This window comes from Malaclemys terrapin, chromosome 10 (genome assembly GCF_027887155.1).
Source record: "Malaclemys terrapin pileata isolate rMalTer1 chromosome 10, rMalTer1.hap1, whole genome shotgun sequence".
NCBI classification, from domain to species: domain Eukaryota; kingdom Metazoa; phylum Chordata; order Testudines; family Emydidae; genus Malaclemys; species Malaclemys terrapin.
The window spans coordinates 68983535-69005068 of NC_071514.1; the positions used below are offsets into that span (position 1 = coordinate 68983535).

The 21534-nt window shown below is 43.1% G+C and overlaps 1 long non-coding RNA gene across 1 annotated transcript in view; it reads left to right on the plus strand.

Moving 5' to 3' along the window:
- The window catches only part of LOC128843925 (uncharacterized), a 230061-nt gene extending 212144 nt beyond the window's left edge, over positions 1–17917 (plus strand). The window contains exon 3 of the long non-coding RNA XR_008446392.1: positions 17885–17917. This is a non-coding gene — a long non-coding RNA (uncharacterized LOC128843925). The remainder of the gene's footprint in view (positions 1–17884) is intronic.
- Positions 17918–21534: the final 3617 nt, after the last annotated feature.

The window sequence follows — 21534 nt, forward strand, 5'->3', positions numbered from 1 at the left end:
ATGTTGTCCCAATGAAATTCAGTAGTAAAGCAGCTGCTGTTCATGTTGATTGCATAGAAATGCAGAGCTGGATATTTGTCAGTTGAATATGGGCCAGCTGTAGAGTGACTCTAGATTTATTTTTATTGAATGTTAAGTTCATGCTCTACCTGATGATAGATGACATTGGTTAATGTCAAACCAGCACTTTCCTATCCATTTGGAGACTACCTACCAGGGCTGGCTCCAGGCACCAGCAAAGCAAGCAGTTGCTTGGGGCGGCAGATTTGCAAGGGGCGCAAGAATCCAGCATGGGAGCTGAGAACCAACAGGGGGCCCTGGGAGCTGTAGTTCCTTGGTTAGCTCCCTGCCTATAGAGCCAGCCCTGGAGCAGGGAAAGAACTACATTTCCCAGCATTCCCTTGGCCACTGTGGGAAAGGAGTATGGAACTGAAATCCGCAGCTTGCTGTGAATGGTAGGAACAGAGCCAGCTCTAGGTTTTTTGCTGTCCCCCTCCGCCCTGGGCTCCCCCCGCTCACACCCTCTGCTGCCCCAGCTCTGACCCCCACCTGCACCCTTCTGCTGCCCCAGCCTTGGGCTCTCCCCCCACCCGCAACTCCTGCCGCCCCAGCCCTGGGCTCTTCCTCTCCCCCCCCCCCCACCCCCCGCCGCAACCCCTGCTGCCCCAGCCCTGGGCTCTCTTCCCCCCCCCCCGCACCTCCTGCCTCCCCAGCCCTGGGCTCTCCCCCAAAGAGGGAATTGGGGGGACTAACCTCTCTATCTGAAGCCTAGCAAGGGAGGTATGTGGATCTCACTAGAATTTAAAATGAAAAGTAAGGGAGGGGAGGCTCTGGACCTGGGCAGCTTTAGATACAGTACCAGGCACTTAGGAGGATTTCCACTTCTGAGCCATGGAAGCAGAAATTGACTTTTCCTCTCCAGATATAGCTCATATTCAGAAAGGGAATCTAGCACCTGCCTTCCAGATTTGAACACCCTCAAAATTCAGGAGTGCTCAAGCTCAGTTTGGGCAGCTGTTACTTCATTTCCCCCAAATCAAATATACTGATCCACTGTAACTTGCTGTAGAAAAAGTAGAATAAATTGATCAAGAAATGCTTCCCAGTGGTTATTAGGACTGGACTTGCTATTTTCAACAGCCATTGCTTTTTTTTTTTTTTTTTTTTTTAAAGTTTGTTTTATTTGTTTAAAAGGAAGACCGTGATAGTGCAGTCCCCATAGAAACAAAGGGTGGAACAAAAGAATAATAAAGGCACCTCAGCTTTTCCTTATTTATGTAGGACAGTCTTATAATATGCATCCAGATATCCTCCAGTCACACAAGTTGAAAATTGTTCCACTTCACTGCAGTTCTGTAACCATATGGGAACCAGTCCTGTCTGTGTTCTGTGCACATCCAAAATTCCTGCTGAATGACCCACCCTGGGAGCGAGTTACCAGTGACCCACGGCTGAGGCAGCAGGAGGGTGCAGTTGGGGGGGTGGGGTGAGCCCAGCGCTGGGGGGCAGCAAAAAACCTAGAGCCGGCCCTGCTACCTACCATATTTTTCTAAATAATTCTGCTCTAAGGATTCTGAAAACATTTGTATCTTTTGGCGAAGGCATTGGACAGAGGCGATGTCAGCGTGTGGTCCTCATGCTCTGATGTAAATAAGAGCAAAAGAGATCTGGCTCCCCATTTATTTCCTCAAGGTGCTAAAGCTTCCTCCCAAAGTAGTGAAGTGAGTTTAGTGCTGATGACAGATGACGTGTTTACAGAGCTATACAACATTGTCTACTGGACAAGGAGTTGGGAGACCTAGTTTCTATTCCCAGCTTATGTTGACATAATTATGTCAGTGTCTACACTACAGCCTTGCCCCCGCCAGTGTAAGTGCCCTACTATAGCAACATAAGTCCACCTCCACAAGCAGCATAGGGCTTATATCCGTGTAGTTAGGGCAATACACTTATGTGGGCTGTGGACTGTCCTTCTTGTCAATTTTACAGCTCCCTGCTGCAGCCGTGAAATTGACAAGTAAGGCTGGTAGGTTCCCTGCTGTGAACCATGTGCCAAGCTGACAGCGCAGGTGGCCATCCTGGACCAGGTGGGGGGCTCCAGCTAGAGCCCTCCTGACTCCCAGCCAGGCTGCCACCCGGGCTCCCAGTGGGGAGCAGGGAGCCAAGAGCCCAGGGAGCAGCCCCCCACATTGCCCCCTTAAGTCAGTGGAAATGCTCCTGCTGAGGATGCACAACACTGACAGAAGGAGGGTAGCGTGGATGTGAAAAACCACAGTAATTAATGCGGTGGCTGTAAATCAACCTAACTCAGGTCGACTTAAATGTATAGTGTGGACGTGCCCTTTTTCTAATCCAGTGTGTTTAAATTGAAGGGTCTGGGAAACTCCATTTGTGGTGGCAAGATGTGTGCATGTTACTTCTATTCAAGAATAATGGACTTGTCTTGCCCAGGAGAGGGCTGGGCAGTACAGGACGTACATTTCTGAGGGGAAATCTAAGTCCGGGAGTATGTTGGGATCACCCTGCAGTATAACCAAGGCTGGGGAGAGCCAGAGTGTAACCCAAGTGTGGCTGGCAGGCTGCAGTTTCACACAAACATTCAGTGTGTGGCTTGCAAGCTAGAAGTCTGCTTGTGAGCGGCCCAGCTGGAAACTCTTTCCGCAAGACATCGTAAGGCACCTAAGGTTGCATGGCAAGAATGGCACAGCTGCTCGTTAGTCTAGATTGTACTCAGGTATATAACAATATGGACAGTGCTCTGTTCTCCATTGGGGCTTCCAGGTGCTACTGCAACACAAATAATAATAAAACCCCTGTTAATCTATAGAGTACATACAACATGGGCCGCAGAAGTAAAAGTCTCCACATACCACCCTGCCAGTATATCTCAACTTCTGCCTAGAAAGGCCACCCCTATGAGTGAAAAAATAAATTAGTTCAGTCTTCGTTATCTCTGTGGCGGCTGCCCAAGTGCCAGCAGAGGCTATTAAAATTCAACCAAGGGATGTATGGCGGTTAAGCCAATGGGAGTTTAGACTGAGTAAGGAATGAAAAAGGATTGAGCCCATGGTCCAAGCGTGATTAGAAATACTACCAGTAACATCTTTGTCTGTCTAGCCCATAGAGAGAGTTTTATTAGAAAGCCCAGGGTTTCAAGCAATCACTTTAAAAGTATTTAACTCTCTGAAAGATGTAAAAAAATGAGCCTAAAATGACTTTGCACTTTCCATTTTTATCAAATCAGTGCCAGTTTGAAGAGCTGCATGTGTAGAGTTTCATTACCATTACTTCCCAAACCCAGTTACCATCCTGCCTTTCTGGTTCTTGCCTGATGAAATTATTGTACTCTTTATTGGACAGAGTTATCAGAAACCCTAGGGGTAAAATTTGGAGAGGCTGTTATTGTGATAGGATTTGTATGGATTATTTCAAACCGCAAGAAATGTTTCTTTATTATTTATACATACATTTATGACATTTTATATAAACTTACAAATATGAAGAGCAAAGTGCAGCAATCTTATTAGGAGAATTCAATATCCACTTTACTCAGGCTCCATGTCCCAAAATAGTCCATCTGCATCATGTTAGTGAGTTGACTAATATGATACTAAAGGTGCTATTCTTCTCTTTCAAAATCATGCAAGTGTCTCTCCCTAATTTAGGACACATGGGGATTTTCCATAGGCACTGGTGCATAAACTGCACTTGTTCAGGGTAGATCGCTTCCTCTGATGTCAATAACAGTTCTGCATGCCAGATGACTATGAATTCTTATCTAACAGGGTATTGAGCAGACACAAACAGTTAGCTCTAAATGCTGATCAGATTCCATTTGGAACAATAACATATGCCCTGCTTGGAGTGAGTTCCAGTGGAAGGAGTTTAATGTAGGGTAGCGTTTATTGACATAACCAAATCTGGGTACAAGTAACACCTAATTTTCCCCTCCCATATAATCAGGGAGAAGGGTATTTTGAGAGGGCTGAAATGGATGTGGGCGGAAGAGATTTTTTTTTTTTTTTTTTTTTTTTTTTGGGCCCTGATCCTGCAGACTTAGTGCTTTACTTTACATTCTGTTGTTTGTCCCATTGAATCAATGGGGTTACTTGCAGTGTGTGAAGTTAAGCATGTATGTATGTCTTCACAAGATTTGGATCTTGATTTGTAATATTGAGCTAGAAAAATGCACTGCTGTTTTGTTGGTAGACTTTTAAATGACAAATGCCCATAACAGCCATTTATCCTGTGCTCTCTAGCTGAAATCCAAGTACACCAGGTAATTCTAACTAATTGATCTTGGATGTTTGTTTCGTATCCATGAATAATGGCAATTTTTTTTATTGAAAGGCAACTAAGGTAGAACCTCCCTTCTAATAAATGGGAGCTGTAATGCAACATCAGTTTTTGAGCAGAACTCCCCTGATGGCACAATGTAGTGCTGGTGGCCCAAGTTTGAGTTGAGGAGTTTTCAGGACTGTGCTGCTTCACTTCTTTGATCATTCATAAAAGGGGAAATGATGCCTCACGTAAATGTACTCTGTTGATTTTTATAGTTTGTAGTTTAGTTTATATCATTTGTAATGTATGATAGACTAGGCTAGGTGCATTGCGCTGTGTGTTTATTGTAATGATGAAGTCTCAGTAATTGCATTAAATCGTGGCTGAGAGATGGGGGGGAAAATATCACCAGGTTTTTAGTGACTATTATAACTCTGCAGATTAGCATGGTTTTGCTACATCCCAGAAGGAAGAAGCCTGAATAAATGGCAGGATTTTCAAATGGAAAATGTTAGGCCCTAATCCTGCAAGTTGCTCTAGGTGGGCAGACACCTGCACAGAGCTCCACGGAAATCCTTGGGGGCCCAGGCTTGCGCATGCATCAGCTTATGCAAAGTAGCTAACAAGCTTGGCAGTTAGGCTTTGTCTATACTCAGAGTTGCAGCAGTTTAACTAAGGTCTGGTCTACACTACGAGGTTAGGTTGAATTTAGCCGCGTTATGTCGATTTTATAAGCAATGCGGCTACACAACGAACCCTGTTCCACCGACCTAAAGAGCTCTTAAAAATCTACTGCTGTACTCCTCCCCGGCGAGGGGAATAGCGCTAAAATCAACCTTCCTGGGTCGAATTTGGGGTAGTGCAGATGCAGCGCTGTGCAATTCGATGGTATTGGCCTCCAGGAGCTAGCCCGGAGTGGATTGGCCCAGCAAACACAAGTGCATATGTCTGCTACCATTCCTTAATGTAGGCAGAGCAACACGATCATAATTCTGCTATGATACCAATGGTTCTGTATTATGCCTCAAAGATTCCATACATGGATGCAAGGATGTGCTTTCCTTGATGAAGAATCATTTCATCACAGTAGAATACCTAAAAAGCTGTATTCTGACTGTACCAGTCAGGCGTTGCAAGCTTCCACAGGGCTATCACCACTCACTTCTCAACTGTCTAGGCTGCTCTCATCTTGGTATGCCTGCGCTTCAGGGCAGGGGACAGCAAGTCACAAAGTTCCATGAAAGCGGCCTTATGCATGCGAAAGTTTCACAGGCACTGGGAATCCTCTCATACCCGCAACACTATGCAGTCCCATCAGTCTGTGCTTGTTTGTCAAGCCCAGAATTGGCATTCCACTGCATCAATATACCCCAATGCCACCATGATATCCCAATTACCACATCCCGTGCTTTCAGGAACATCTGTGTCCATGTTCTCCTCACAATCGTCCTCGTGCTGGCGGCTCCTAGCTAGGCTCTGAATATACTGCAGGATAATGCATGAGGTGTTTACAATGCTCACAAAAGCAGTGCACAGCTGAGCGGGCTCCATGCTTGCCATGCTATGGCGTCTGAATGGATAACCCAGGAAAAAAGGCACGAAACAATTGTTTGCCGTTGCTTTTGGGGAGAGGGTGGGGAGAGACCGACGACGTGTACCCGAAACCACCCGTGACAATGTTTTTGCCCCATCAGGCATTGGGAGCTTAAGCCAGAATTCCAATGGGAAGCGAGGACTGTGGGATAGCTACCCACAGTGCATCACTCCGTGAGTCGATGCTAGCCACAGTATTGAGGACGCACTCGGTCGACCTAATGCACTTAGTGGGGACACGCATGATCGACTGTATAAAATCAGTTGCTAAAAATCAACTTCTATAAAATTAACCTAATTTTGTAGTGTAGACTTGCCCTAAAAGTGTGTCCTTTTTTTAAAAAAAAGAACAGTTTAGTTAGACCAGTGCACATTCCAGTATGGACACTCTTAATTGGGTATAAAGCTGTCTTATAAACACAGTTGATCAATATAAGGCAGATTTGCACTTATTTAAGAGTGTCCGCACTCAGGATTTTTCACAAGCTTAAATAAATGGGTTTAAAAATCTCAGCTTTGATTACATTGATGCAACTTGGAACATAGACAGGGCTGTAGTCATTTATTTATGTGCATGACAACAGAAGCAAAAGATGATTTCATCTATTGTTGGTCTCCTAAATAATTCTAATTTCCTAAGACCCAGGCTTCATGTCTGCTGAAAAATTGAGACCTACTATAAATGTATTAAAAACCAAATACGCTTCACTTATACGATATGTACTGTGTCTGCTTTTCAACTAGCTACAGTTTGGAAATAAAACTGATACTGAAAAGTCTCCCAGAAAGCAGAGGTACAAAATTATACCTCCCCTGTCCCCACCCATTTGAAAATTGCACCTTTTTTCAGTACTAAAATAACCTAAATCCTTTAAATTACATCATATGGAATAAACCATACAATACCTATATTTATCTAGCGGGACTAAAGTGGCTAAATAGCATTTACTGAGTTAATTAATTCTTTTAGCCAGACACATAGGCACCATATATTGCACTCTACCTGCCTTTTATTGATCCATTTTGGAGGGTTGTATGAAACAGGCCAAAATGCCAACTACAGCACCTGGACTGGCTCCTGCAGGAAGATCAATCTATAGGTTACATTTAATTGACATGGCAGATTATTCTGAATGAGCCAACTTGACTCTGCGTTGCTGGAGTAGGCACACTCTTCATCTTTGTTCTCCTTGGACTGTAGCTATAAAAACTCAAGGCTACGTCCCTAACTCAAATTTACTGTACACTTCTGATATTACAGTACTCTAAAATCATGCTGTATGTCACTGTCATCTCAGCTACCAGGCTCTAATGCAGGAATTCATCTTGGTTATGATGTTCTTATTTCCTTTGTACAAGGAAAAAAATATTTACCAGTGTAGAGATAGAAAGAGCAGTCGGTGGCCAATGTACATGAAAAATGATCTATAAATACAGACCCTTATTGACTGGGGATGAAAATACTTTGATAAAAATCCCATTTTGAATTGTGTAATTGTGCCCGGTCAGCTCCAGGATTTTACAGAGGTTGCACAGTTTAGGTTTTATTTTATTTCTTCTAGTCCCTGGAACATTAGGAGAATGTGCTAATGTGTTTGGAAAAACACTAAGTATGACGGTGCTGCCACGTAACACAGCTGGAATTGACTATGCACACTCCAATGTTGTGTTTATTACACCACCCCAGACTATAGACATACTTTTGTCCAAGGGGAGGAAAAATGACAAACTGGAGATTGGAGGAAGTAGAAAAGTAAATATCTGGATTTTGTCACCTCAAATTCACACTGTTTTACAGTGAAAGTTTTACTGCAGGTTTCTATTGGGGGTCTACTCTTGCAGATTTAGTCCTTCTTGCCATACATGGTCTTTATTTTGGGGCCGTGAAACCAGGTAGGTTTTGCAAACTTTTAATGGCTAATTCAGTTTTTGGATATTAATAATGTTCTGCTGGAGGTCGGGTGGCTCCCAGCAAGCATTTCTTTGATCTGTGGGCAGTCACAGATCTTGTTGAAGCTCATGGGGCATACTAGCCACCTTCCATTCAGACTAAATGAGGGAACAATTAAATGTTCTTTTGTTTAGCGATAGCTGAAACAAGGGAAGCCACTGCCCAAAGACTAGTCTGAATATACAGCAGGAGTTGGGGATTGATTTGGTTGCAGCGCGCGTGCGCGCGCTCTCTCCCTCTCGATATAGATATAGATATAGATATATCTATATATAGGTCCGAAGCAGGCAGAAAGATGTGCAGGAAAACCGAGAGAGCAGCCTGAAAGCAGGAGACAGCAAGAGAAGTGTTTGTAGTGTAGTCATGAGAGAAAGCCAAGCGAGAGACTTTTCTGGCCAGAGAGCTGACTGGAGAGGTAGGCTTAGAACTGTGAACAAGGAAACTGCTTTGGGTTGTCTGTTCCTACTGTGTTCATGGAAGTGGGACTCTTTGTACAATCTTTGTACATAAATAGGATTGCACCAAAGAAATACCTTTCTTTCTGTTAGAAGAAGAAATTGTTTATGAAACCAACCCACCATTCCATGAATATTTGCCGACCACTTGAGCCAAAAGGGATAACAATTGGTATAAGATGGGAGCATTTTTGTGGACTTGGGTTACCCCAGCACATCTTGCAATGTTCTACATGGTATCCCAGACAGCCTCAAGTTCTGAAATAAGATGTTTGTTGCCAAGATCCCAATGTCTGGACTCTTTTACTTGATTTTCTGTTGCCAGGACTCCCTTCCTTTCCTGCTCATACTTTCCTTCACTGAATAAGGAATGTGAAGAACTACTGTGCACCTGCAGTGACTTCACTTGGATTGGAGCTTGATCCTGCTCCAACTGAAGTTAGTGACAAACCTTGCAATGACTTCAGTGGGCGGGACTGGATTTTGTTTTAGCTCAAACTCAGGCACGCATTGTACTTTAGCTTAGCTGAGAAAGCTTCAAAGTTGTATGGAGTCTGCCAGGGCCGGCTCTGGCTTTTTTGCCACCCCAGGCAAAAAAGCCTCCCACTGCCTTCCCCCCCACCTCCCCGAGCATGGCAGGGGAGGGCGGCGAGCCCGCCGCGGTTCCGCTGGCGGCCGGAGCCCTGGGAGGAGGGCGGCGAGCCCAGCCGGGGCTCCGCTCTCCCCGGCGGCCGGAGCGTCGCGGGGAGGGCGGCGAGCCCACTGCAGCTCCGCTCTCCCCGGCGGCCGGAGCCGGAGCACTGCGCTGCCCCCCTCCAGGTGCCGCCCCAAGCACAAGCTTGGTGGGCTGGTGCCTGGAGCTGGCCCTGGAGTCTGCTGAGTCAAACCACTGGGAATAATTTTTGAGTCTGAGTTTTGTGGTAAACTTTAGACACTTTACATTTGTAAACTCCTTTTGTAGAGTGTTTGCAAAAGTGTAAGAACCACTGCAGGCAAAAAAGGGGGCCCTTATCTTTAGCCCAAAAAAGGTCTGTGATGCAGGATTGCTGTTTGGGATTTCACCAGTCCAGGGGGACTCCCTCACTGTAGGACGGCTTCTGTGTGTGAGTGAATTTGAGGGAGAGAGTAAGATATAGCCGATTGAAAAGATGTGCACTTCAGATACACCAGCATGCCTTTTATTCCACACACAACTTAGAGAGCAGCAGGCCTTCAAGTTCCCGGCTTTTGTCAGTTCTTGACGTAACTTTAGTGCTCCCTAAATACAGTACAATTGTATGAACAAAGGCTCCATATATATAAAGACCGTCTCATATAAATCGTTGTTGTCATCCTGCTCCTTCAGATCCAGGCCCCAACGTAATAGCCCAATCCAATCAGGGAGAGCGTCGCTGGAAAACAACCACACTTACTTCTGAGAAATAGTAGCTACATTGAGAATAACCTTTCAGACCTGTCGCTATTTCATAAATGTGTTCTCCTAAGGTGCTCTTATTCAAGTACAGGCATCAAGACTTGCTCTCCCACTGGTTCTGCAGTGTATTGTTCATTGAGAGGTTAGTGCAATTGACGCAGTTCCTACTGGGCCACTACTTTAGAAAGGTCATGTAAGCACTGACAAAGCCTGTCACTTGGCTTTTAAAAACAGTAGGAATCAAATCTTATCAGTAACTATGACCAACAAAGCTACGTGAGATGTTTTACAGTTTAATATTCTATTACAGATTAGAGCTACTAGGGAAACTTGGAAGGTTAAAAAATAAGAAAAAAAACAATCACCTTATCTAAGCACAAAATAAAAGTATTTAGCTGTCTGTTTTCTCAATAATAGGGTTGCAAACCCTCCTGGATTGTCCTAGAGTCTCCAGGAATTAAAGATTAATTTTTAATTAAAGATTGTCATGTGATGAAACCTCTAGGAATATGTCCAACCAAAATTGGCAACCCTATATTAGACTCTTATGGATCAGGTCATGTTCTGCCAAAATACGCTTTCTGAAATAAGTGCTGGGAAACAGATCAGGATTTCCCAAAAATCTATTTTAGAAACAAAACCAAGCAAAAAACTTACAGTAATCCAATAATAGTTTTCTTTTCCAAATTTATAGATAGCTTACAAAACAAAATTTCCTTCTGTGCGTACTGTAAATGTGGGTTTGCACCAAACCTCAGGATTCTAAATTCTCTGTTTACCATTTAAGCACTGTGCTGGAAACAGTGTTATATTTAGAAGCATTGGTTGGTAACACGTAAGTGCTAGGAACATGAGCACTTATGCAGCAGTAAAGAGTTGTGTGGGATGGGGAAGGGGGCAATAAAGAGGATGGGGTGAGTCAAGGGAGGTGTCCTGTTGAGATCATTCATGCGCCATGCTTGGTAGGTTCTAAGGTAAATTTGAATAGGAGCATAATTCTCTTTGGTAAGAATTTTGTAATTGTACATTTTAATTCAGTATGTTCCAATATTTGAAATCCCATGGTACTGTACAATCCAAATGTGGGGAAAAAATGAAAAGTTCACCAGCAGTCCGTTTATCCCCAACTTTTCCTCTCTATAGGACACTTCTGTTCTTCACCAAGCTTCCCGGGGTCCAGCATTCATGATCAGAAAGTCATCTTTCATTATAGTAATGTTAATAGGCATTTATTACAAGCTTCTGTGGAATGAGAAAAATGCCAGGGACTAATTGTATGCCATATGCATGCTGTAAACTACAGGCATTTCATCCACAGATGGAAGTTTAGAAAACCAAAGATACAGCAAGATGCAGATACTAATTTAAAACCAGTGACAATTAGGCATATGTTTAAATGCACAGGTTATTTTGCTGGGCCAAAAAAAAAAAATATGCTAGGAACACATGAAGCTAAACTATGTAAAATTAGCATTTTGAATTTTCATTGAGATCACATGAGAGTAATTGTGAATAATATTAGATGAATTCAACACATGCCTAAGCAATTGTTAGGTTGATTTGATTTGCTCAATTTAGAGCTTAAAAGTAAGGATGCAGCTGGTATCGCAGAGAAAAATAATACTCTGCTAGTGGCGGTAGAGAAAAAGGCTCATGGAGGGCATTACTGTAACAGGATTGGTAATTAAGGGCTCTTCCTTTTTAGATTCAAAAGAGGAGTGGGTTTTTTCACATATGGATTTGACCAAAAACATCAAACCAACCCCCAGAATAACTGAACCCACTGTTACCTCTGCTCTTTTATGAGGAGTCTAAACGGGATTTAGAGCTGAGATGGAAGACTACTAACGGTATTTGCAGTGATTGCAGAGAATACCGCTTTTTAGGTATTCTACTGTGATGAAATGATTCAAGGAAAGCACATCCTTGCATCCATGTACGGAATCTGTGAGGCATAATATAGAACCATTGGTATCATAGCAGAATTATGATCATGTTGCTCTGCCTACATTAAGGAATGGCAGCAGACATATGCACTTGTGTTTGCTGGGCCAGTCCACTTTGTGGATGCAAATGCACGACCATATTTGGTACATTCAAACAACAATATGCGCCTACTCTTTGTAATAAAATATTGCTGTCAGACACAGATCTATAAACTATATATTGACTTGAGGCTAGATGAAAATCTAGTTCTAGGACTTCTGCAAAAGAGCAAAAAGTAGAATCCCATGGAAATTAAAAAGGAGACAGTGGTGGGGGGAAAGCCCATCAATGAGTCTAGCAGGGTCTATAATTGTTAATTCAGAGTGCCCTCTTCAAATATCAGAGTGTAGGAGGTGATGGTTCTTGGGAACATTCAGAGAAGTTATGCAGTATGAATTAGCTTAAATGGCCACTGGATGATACTGTGGTTCCATTTGAAATACAGTTGCGAGAATGGTTTGCAGGCTGATAATGGGGCAGCGAGGTGGTAGAAAGGAAGAAGTTTGGAACAGGAAGTCGCAAAGTGAACAGATCTGCAAGAGACACATTTCAAAGAATCATTGCTAGAGATAACAATATTTCACATATGGTTATGCTGAACTGGATAGGGCGTGTGCATCTGTGTCTGGGGTGGGAGTGGGGGTATGGCACTGCATTTCATTTGAAAGACTAATCCATTAGTATGGTTCCCAGACATGTATCATCAAATCATTCCGGGATAAATCCTGCAGACCTGAACTAAATGGAGATTTTTAAATGTGTAGAGATTGGGCAAGACAGGATTTGACTTTATGACCCAAAATTGCAGTTACCAGCTCTCGTGACCTTTTTTTGTTGTTGTTGCAAATTTCAGGCTAGTATTTGCTGTGTTTCTTAAATACCAAGGTCCTGAAGTCATAAGATTAATGTGAGAATCTCATTTTTAATGAAAAAAATATTAGGTCTGGTCTATACAAAGTATAGGTCTATGAGGAGTATGACTGTTTTTTTTTTTTTTTTTTTTTAACTGACATAGTTATACTGGTACAGACCCTTGTGTGGATGCAGTTCTACTGGTATAAAGATGTTGTGTACCCCTTTCTGTGCTGGTGTGTCCCCAACCAGTATAAAAGCACATTTATTCCTATATAATTGTATCCATTCTGGGGAAAGGAGTTGGGGGTTGGGGTGTGTGTGTGTGTGTGTGTGTGTGTGTGTGTAGACGAGCCTTAAGTTTCTAGCCCTCGTGATAGCAGAGGAAACCGTGGAAATGTACACAAGTGTATCTGAAAGGCTTAAACACAACAAGGCAAACAAAGAATCCAACGTTTTGTTTTATTTTTAAAAACTCATGATTTTGGGGCACATGTCTCATTTTTAAACACTTGGGTTGGTAATGTTGAAACCGAGTATCAAAAACCTGAACGCTGGCCGTCCTATTTAGACACTTCAATAAGTAGACTCATTTTTCAGAGGTGCTGAATCATGGCACATGTTGGGGCTCAGCATTTAGAAAATCACGCTTAAGGTATGGTATGTTGGATTCAGAACCCCAAAATTGAAACCTTCGGAATTGGAGACTTTCCTCATCATAAAACGAGGTTAAGAATTACCCACCTCACAGGGTGTCGCGTGGTGAAATTGAAAGGGACGGGTGGGTGTTGGGGGGGGGGGTGTACACCCCTCCTCACAAATATAGTGCTTTGAGATCCCCTGTTAAAAGCTGCTACGTAAATTAAGGTATTACAATTAAAGTATTAAAATGGAGAGCGAGGATCAACTAGATTTATCCTCGTTCTCCATCTGCTTTTAATTTTGACCTGACTTGTGTTTTTATGATCCAATGTATCTTGCTGCTTCTTTGGATCAGAGTTTGAAACACACTAAGATGAAGTGCTCTAGGTCACTATCTTTTAAACTTTAGTCTAGGGCAATAGAAAGAGTTGATAGCAATAATGAAGATTACCTACCTCTAAGGTGTACACAGCTTTCTTGCATTACATATTCATTGTTTGCATTCTGTTAATCCACATTAGTTGTTAATTTTGCAGAGTAATGGCTGTTATTATAATCAGCTTTTAAAACTATGCAGAGAAATGCAAGTGGCAATATAATATATATATTGTAATAAACTCCTATTAGATGGATTCTTGGACTAAAGTGGCTAAAACTGCATTCTTGAGAGGTATCATTCCGAGCTCCATAACCTAACAGCTGCAAAACTAGTATAGGCTATCTTTGTCACCATAGCAACACCAAACCAGGAGTAGCCACTATAAACTTAAAAATATGACTTTTCAGCCATTCGCGCTTCTCTCACAATACTGAAATCTTTTCCTGAATTTCAAGTGAGTGGGAGACTCTTCCCTCCCGCCCCACAGTCATAAGTCTGACTCTAAATGCGATAGCAACCAAAATTAGGCTATAAATCATCTTAATGGTACTTTTCAAAGAATTCTTTACTGGACCCATTCGGATCATATAAGGTGGCACATTTTTGAGCCTAGTCACTAATAATAGTCGTGTCATGGACGTATTTCAAGGATGAAAGGGACTTCTGTGGAAAAACACCAGGAAAAATGTTCAGAGAAATAGTTGCCCTCAAAATTTCAGCTTTCAGTTTATATGATAGGCTTAGCTTCAAGCATCCAAGGAACTTCCTTTAGGCCTTGTTTGAGAATTGTATTCACTTTTTCCTTAACTGCCTCTTGCTACAGACAAATATTGGTATCTGACTATCTTTGACAAGAGTAACAACCTTTTGCAAACTTTATCCTACATTAAGGGCATGAGTGAGTGCCAGGTAAGAACACAGGAAAAAATTCATTGACTGTAGATGTAATGCCAAATTCTGATATCACTCACACAAGTATGTATTGCCACTATCATTTATGTTATGAAAATACTTCCTCTTTGATCACAGTTAGATCCTCTCAGTGTTTGTATGGTTCTGCCATGGAAGATGACTAGGAAAAAAATGGCCCCTTTTTACTCAACAGACCTGCTCTGTGAGTGTATTATATCTGCTGACTTCAATGACAAAATAAGGGCCAGATTCACCATCATTGCAAAGCAGCCAGAGCATGCCAGTCAGTCTTGCTCTACCCTTGTTACTGTTATTGAGCCAGCACAGATTTGAAAGAGATCGCTGGATTCTTTCATTCATGTGCATCATCAACAGAATTGTCTAATCTGTTTCAGTTACACCTGTGCAAACTCACTGAAGGTACAATAGTGCACTGGTGTCAATGAGGAGCCAATTTAGCCTCCAAGGCTCTCATTCCTAGTATTGAAGTATGAGAAGGGAGGAATACAGCTTGACTTGCACATCCCAGGTTGAGTTTGTAGGGCCAGTAGTTAGAGAGATGGAGAATCCACTAGTTCCAAAAGTAATCACTCTTTGTTCTGAAGATCTGTCCCTTATTTCTAAGTTGACTTTGTCTGGCTGTAACTTCCTGCCACTGATTATGCTGGTGAGGAGGAGGAGGAGTAGTAGTATGCTAGTGATGAGGAACGCTAGTTGTTGTGCTAAACCAGGGGTCAGCAACCTTTCAGAAGTGGTGTGCCGAGTCTTCATTTATTCACTCTAATTTAACGTTTTGTGTGCCGGTAATACATTTTAATGTTTTTTAGAAGGTCTCTTGTTATAAGTCTATATATTATATAACTAAACTATTCTTGTATTGTAAAATAAACAAGATTTTCAAAATGTTTAAGAAGCTTCATTTAAAATTAAATTAAAATGTTGATCTTACGCTGCCAGCCTGCTCAGCCCACTGCTGGTCTGGGGTTCTGTTCACCTAGGCCAGCAGCAGGCTGAGCGGGGCCTGCGGCCGGGACCCCGGCTGGCAAGGGTCTGGTAGCCAGAACCCCAGACCGGCAGCGGGCTGTGCGGGACCGGCAGCCGGGACCCCAGACTGGCAGTGGGCTGAGCAGCTCAGCCCGCTGCCGCTCAGGGGTTCCGTCCGCTGGCTCCTGCCAGCCGGGATCCTGGCTGCGGACCCGCTCAGCCTGCTGCCGGTTGGGGGTCCCGGCCCTGCCCACATACAGTGGGCACCTACCTTCTCCCTGGTTCTGGCCCATTCTCTTCCTCTCTCTCTGCACTGAGCTGAGGGTGGGAGTGCACTGAGCACAGGGCTGGAGGTGAAGGAGCAGGCTGGGGGTTGGGGTGTAGGGTCTGGCCAGGAGCTAGAATGAGGGAGGGGGCTCAGGATTGGGGCAGGAGGTTTGGGTATGGAGCGCTTACCTGGGCAGCTCCCATTTGGTGCAAGGGGTGCAGGTGGGAATGTGGGTGTGTGTGTGCAGGAGCTCCCGTTTGGTGCTCAGGGTGGGGGTGGGGATGTGGGGGGATGCAAGAGTCAGGATATGGGGAGTGCATGGTGTGTGTGGGGGCTGGGTATGTGGGGGGGTGTAAGAGTCAGGGCAGAGGGCTGGTGGCATGTGAGGGGGGTGCAGGTGTCAGGGAACGGGGTATGGGGGGGCCTGGGTATGTGTGGGGGTGCCAGAGTCAGGGCTGGTGTCGTGGGGGGGGGGCTGAAGGAGTCAAGCAGAGGGCTGGGTGTATGTGAGGGGGGTACAGGGCTCAGGGCAGGAGCCTGGGAGGTGTGCGGGGCTGCAGGGCTCAGGGCAGAGGGCTGTGTGTGTGTGTGTGTGTGAGGGGGGTACAGGGCTCAGGGCAGAGGGCTGGGTGTGTATGGCGGGAGTCAGGGCTGGGGGTGTGGGCTGGGGCCGTGGGGTGCTCACGGCAGGAGGCTGGAGGGGATATGCCCCTATTCCACCCCCCACCCTTCCCCAAGGCCCTGCTCCCGCTTCTTCTCTGCCTCCGGGGGGAGCAGCTAGCAAGCTGACTCCACTCCTCCCCGACCCTCTCCCTCGCAAGGGCCATCAGCTGATCAGCCGGCAGGGAGGGAGGAACGAAGAGGAGGAGGAGGGGCAGGAATCCAGCACACTGTGGGAAGAGGTAGGGGAGCCGGCAGGACCAAGCTTCTGCCCCCGGCCCCCTGCCCCCGCACGGGGGGAGCCGGAAGGTGGAGAAGAGCAGGCCGGGCTGGGCTGGATTTTTAATGTCATGCTGCTGCCTGCCGGGACCCTGGCATTCAGCAGCGTGCCATTAAAAATCGGCTCGCGTGCTGTCTTTGGCATGCATGCCATAGGTTGCCGATCCCTGTGCTAGACGCTGTACAAACAGAGAACAAAAAGATGTTCCCTGCCTCAAAAAGCCTATGGTTCTTGTTATGCCTTGCCCCTGCTAGATTAAGCAGCTCTTTGGGAGTTGGTAATTTCTCCCACAATCAAGTCACCACCTGATTTTTCTTTGCAGTAAGCTAAACCGATTGAGCTCCTTAAGTCTCTCACTATAAGCTATTTTCATATGAAATGCTAGTAGGCAAAATTATTAGGAAACCTCACTTTGAGAAATGTTTACAATATCAGAGTGGGAAGGGTTTTAATAAATCTGTCAGATTTCTATGAACCCCACATCATGTTGCACATTCATTTAGATCTCATATGTTGTAAATCATCTTCTAAAGAGTAGGACACACTAGACCACTCGTTGTAATGGCATATTTAATAGCAGACAAAACTGGAAACACTTAACAAACAAAATATTAGTTCAATATGTGTTATGAGTAAATGAGCACCTACTTTGTTTATTCATGCATATGTATGACATGACTTTTCCCTCTATTGGCATGACAACTAGAAAGACAAAGTCTTAATGAGGGGGGAGAGAGTTCAGTTCATAAAGAATTATGGATTAGTAATGGATAAACAAAGAAATGTGCTGCTATGAGTTAATTTTAAAAAGGATGTTCAAAATGAGAAAACTGTGTACAGGAATATACTTTACTAGCCTTTTGCTACGGTCCTTTGAAACTGAAAGCACAAAGGTTACAGGAAACTCATTTTACTTGTCCAAACATAATTACAAAAGGGTAATCATATATCATAGGTAGATATGTTTAGTTTCCCTGAAATAAAATCACATTTACAGCATTTGACAAATACATATATTTAGTGTTAGCACAGTGCACCTCATCACTTTGAGTTTCTGAAGCTGAGCATGATTGCTATGGTACCCTATGTTTAGGTGAATTAGTCACAGCACATTAAAGGTAATAAGCAGGTAAGAGTATGAATAAACACATTTTCATTTTTCCTGCAAAAAGGTGGCCACTGAGTACTATGTTTTAAAATAGACCCATATCTCTCTTTGTCTTCCAGTTTCCTTGAGAATCACTGCTAGGAAGACAAAAGGTAGGAATGTCTTGTAGTTCCTCTTTATTTGTGAAATCATCATTCTTTTCAAGAAGTGACTTGCTGGTTTTCCTTTATTTTCAGGGTGTGACTATTGTATAGATATTGTTGCTTATGAACAAGTATGCAAAACCCTAAAGAAAAAAAAACCTCTTAAAAATTAAAAATGTGCTCTTTGAAAAAATAAGAGCAACATCCAGAGAGCCTCCTCCCCTTCTACTTTCTCTTTAGGATTCATTCAGGAGGTTTGGTCCATACAAAAAAAACACAAAAAATGTTAACACCCAGGATTGAGAGGAATTACTTTAGTGTGGATTATTGGACTAGAAGTAGGAGTAATGAGATCAAATTAAGGCAAAAAAACTTTGACGGTGCCATTCTTATTTTAAACTCAGAAGGAACAACTGTGATCATGTAATCTGACCTCCTGCTTAGAATCCCGGGGATATAGTTTTCACCCAATAATTCCAGTAGTAGAAGGAATTATTCTTGTCTATTACGTCAATAACTTGTTAAACTAAAGCATATCTCTTAGAAAGGCATGTTTGAAGACTTCAAGAGGAGAGGCTCTCTTAGGCTGTCCATTTTTCTCTCTAGGAAAAGTCCCATATCTTTGGACTTTTAAAACTAGACTAAATTTTCTAAACACTAGAAATTATCCTATAGGGTACAATCCTATATTTGGCAGGGACTAGATTGGATGATCCAATAGCTCTTTAGAGAGACAAGGTGGGTGAGGTAATACCTTTATAGGACCAACTTCTATTGGTGAGAGACACAAGCTCTGGAGCTTAAACATCTCTCTCACCAACGGAAGTTGGTCCAATCAAAGGTGTTACCTTACCCATCTTGTTTCTCTAATATCCTGCACTGACAGGACTACAACAGCACTGCATGGAGCAATAGCTCTTTTTCATTTATAATATCTGTAATTCATTGCTATCACTAAATGACATTACTTTGTATTTAACCATCCAAACTCCATTAAAACAGAGCAGGTGTTTGGCTTGATGAAAAAGAGAATTTTACAATATATAATATTTTTTTTTCTTTTAATTCAGACAAGCTACTTTGGGGGTGATCCTTCCATAATTTACAGTTTATCTTATTTCAGAATCAAGCCATCAGAAGTAGCAGAGGAAATTGACTTGCTGTCTCTTTCAATACTGAACCAATCTTATTTTCTATGTTTTATATCTTGTCTTTTGTATGTTACTATCTCGTATATGTCCTAATATACAAAGGAGTTCTTATGTGCTGGAATTGTGTTTACGTTAACAGTAGGAAAATAGGAACCAAATCATCTTGTTTTTACTGAGACACCGCAGTCTCCACTTTAGCCCTGTCACAGTAACTCTAAATTGTTGTGGTTTTTGGTGAGTGCACTGGATCTGAGTGTACTCACCGGTGCACATGGACAAATGACTGGTCTAAAAGCCACTCGAGCAGAAGTTGTGATGCATAATATCAACAATTACAAATCATTCAGTACAGAGATTATTCTTTATCAGAACACATTCTGCATTTGTGGTACATGATTAAGGATCTGTGGGCCTTCATTTGCACCATTATATAAGTCTAGTATCCTTTTTTCACAGGAAGAAAGGCTTTTATGATTTGTGGCGAGCCTAAGATGTTGATGTAGATGGGGTGGAATTGGACATGGATTTGTAAGGGGGGAGCAGATGCGCCCATGAATTGCAAATCTGTTTGGAAGCTGTAAAAAGTCAGGGCCCTAAGCATATCTGTGCTTAAGGCTAACCCTGAGGATTGCTCATAGACAGTACATAAAAGCTGGTGCAAAGCCTTTTTATTATCAAAGGGTGACTAAACTTTACACACAGGACTCTTTCAGCTATGGTGCATGTGCGTTAACAGAGCTTCTGATGAATATCACAGTTTATTTATATTTAAAATCTGTTGATGAGATGACACACACCGATGTGCAGCAACCTTTTACTTTGTTTCCCACAGAGGCCTCTTCAGTTACTCTGTGCTAAGTAGCTACACTGGGCTCTGATTCAGCAGCTTTAAGTATGTGTGTAATCTCACTGAAATCAACTGGACTAAGCATGAGTTTCAATTTAATGTGCTTGAAAGCTTTGCTGAATCAGGACTGAAGTCAAGACTCTGTACTAACTTTGTTTCATTCTGCTATACAACAGTATTGGCAAGAAGAAAACATAGTGTAACTTAAGCCAAAGAGGACCAACATTAGTGCACTTCCCAATATGAGACCACATTTGGGGATGGGGGGGGAGGTGGGGAGCCACCTCTATTCCTTTTGGTCCTATCCTGAGGCTACTATTTGATTGGAAGTTGTCTGTGACCTTGACTTGACTTCTTCAAATACAAGTAACCATAAACATCAACAATTCCAATACTAAAATATCTAAGGCATCTGAAATCTAAACAAAGAATATATATAGAAGTGTAAGGATGAACAATCTTCATAATGCCATTGGGATTTGAACCATCACTGTAGACTACTGGAGAGGTTTTTAATCAGGATAAGGAACAAATAAGTGAAATTGTCTTTATTTTATTTAACTGTTTCAGATCTTCACAAACCCTATAACCAAGAACACAAGTGAATGGAAATTGCTTATTCAAATGTGAAGTATTTGCTTCGAAGTTCTGTGATGTCTCACCCCTGTCAGTGAATTGAAAGCATGTCCTTCTGGCTTGTCTGAGCATGTCACAGCCAAGACATGCCAAAAACCTAAAAAAGGACAATACATACTGTATTGATAAAGCTAATTGCTGACCTCCTAAATAAAATTGGTAGCTGCAAATACTGCAAATGGGGTATAAGTAATATATATTTTGCCTTTTTTTATCTGTCTTGACCATTTAGATTTGTATTATATTCAGAGTGGGGTTGTCTTTCATTATGTTTGTACTGCGTCTAGCACAATAAGGCCCTGATCCCAGTTGAGGTCTCTAGGAAGTACTGTAATACAAATAATCAGAGATGTTGGGAAATTTATATATTGTATGTCCTTCTGATGTATGTTGGCTAAGTTGTTTGTAGCCTGCAGTGCAGGCAAAGATTTTTCATTGGTCATGTAATGTTGATTAAATGTGCAAAAACTTAATGTAGACTTAAGGTTGCCCAGAGCTGCCTTGTACCCTTTCAGAACATGGAATTCAGCTAACCTCAAACCTCAAAGCCAGGAAACACAAAGTTAAGGCATATGCCACCCCTACAACACAACCTTAACATTGCTTTTTTTGCACGATGCCCCAATGTGCTCAGGGCCAGCTCCAGCTTTTTTGCCGCACCAAGCGGCGAAGCGGGAAAAAAAAAATAAAGCCGCGATTGGCGGCACTTTGGCGGTAGCTCTACCACATTGCTTCATTGTTCGGCGGCAATTCGGCAGTGGGTTCTTCCCTCCGAGAGGGACTGAGGGACCCGCCGCCGAATTGCTGCCGAAGACCCGGACATGCTGCCCCTTTCCATTGACCGCCCCAAGCACCTGCTTTCTTCGCTGGTGCCTGGAGCCGGCCCTGAATGTGCCTACAAAGCCTACTAGCACTCTGCCTATACAGATGCTACAAAATGCTTTGGGAACAGAACATGCAAGCGTTGTGGAACACAGACTAACAACTTCTCT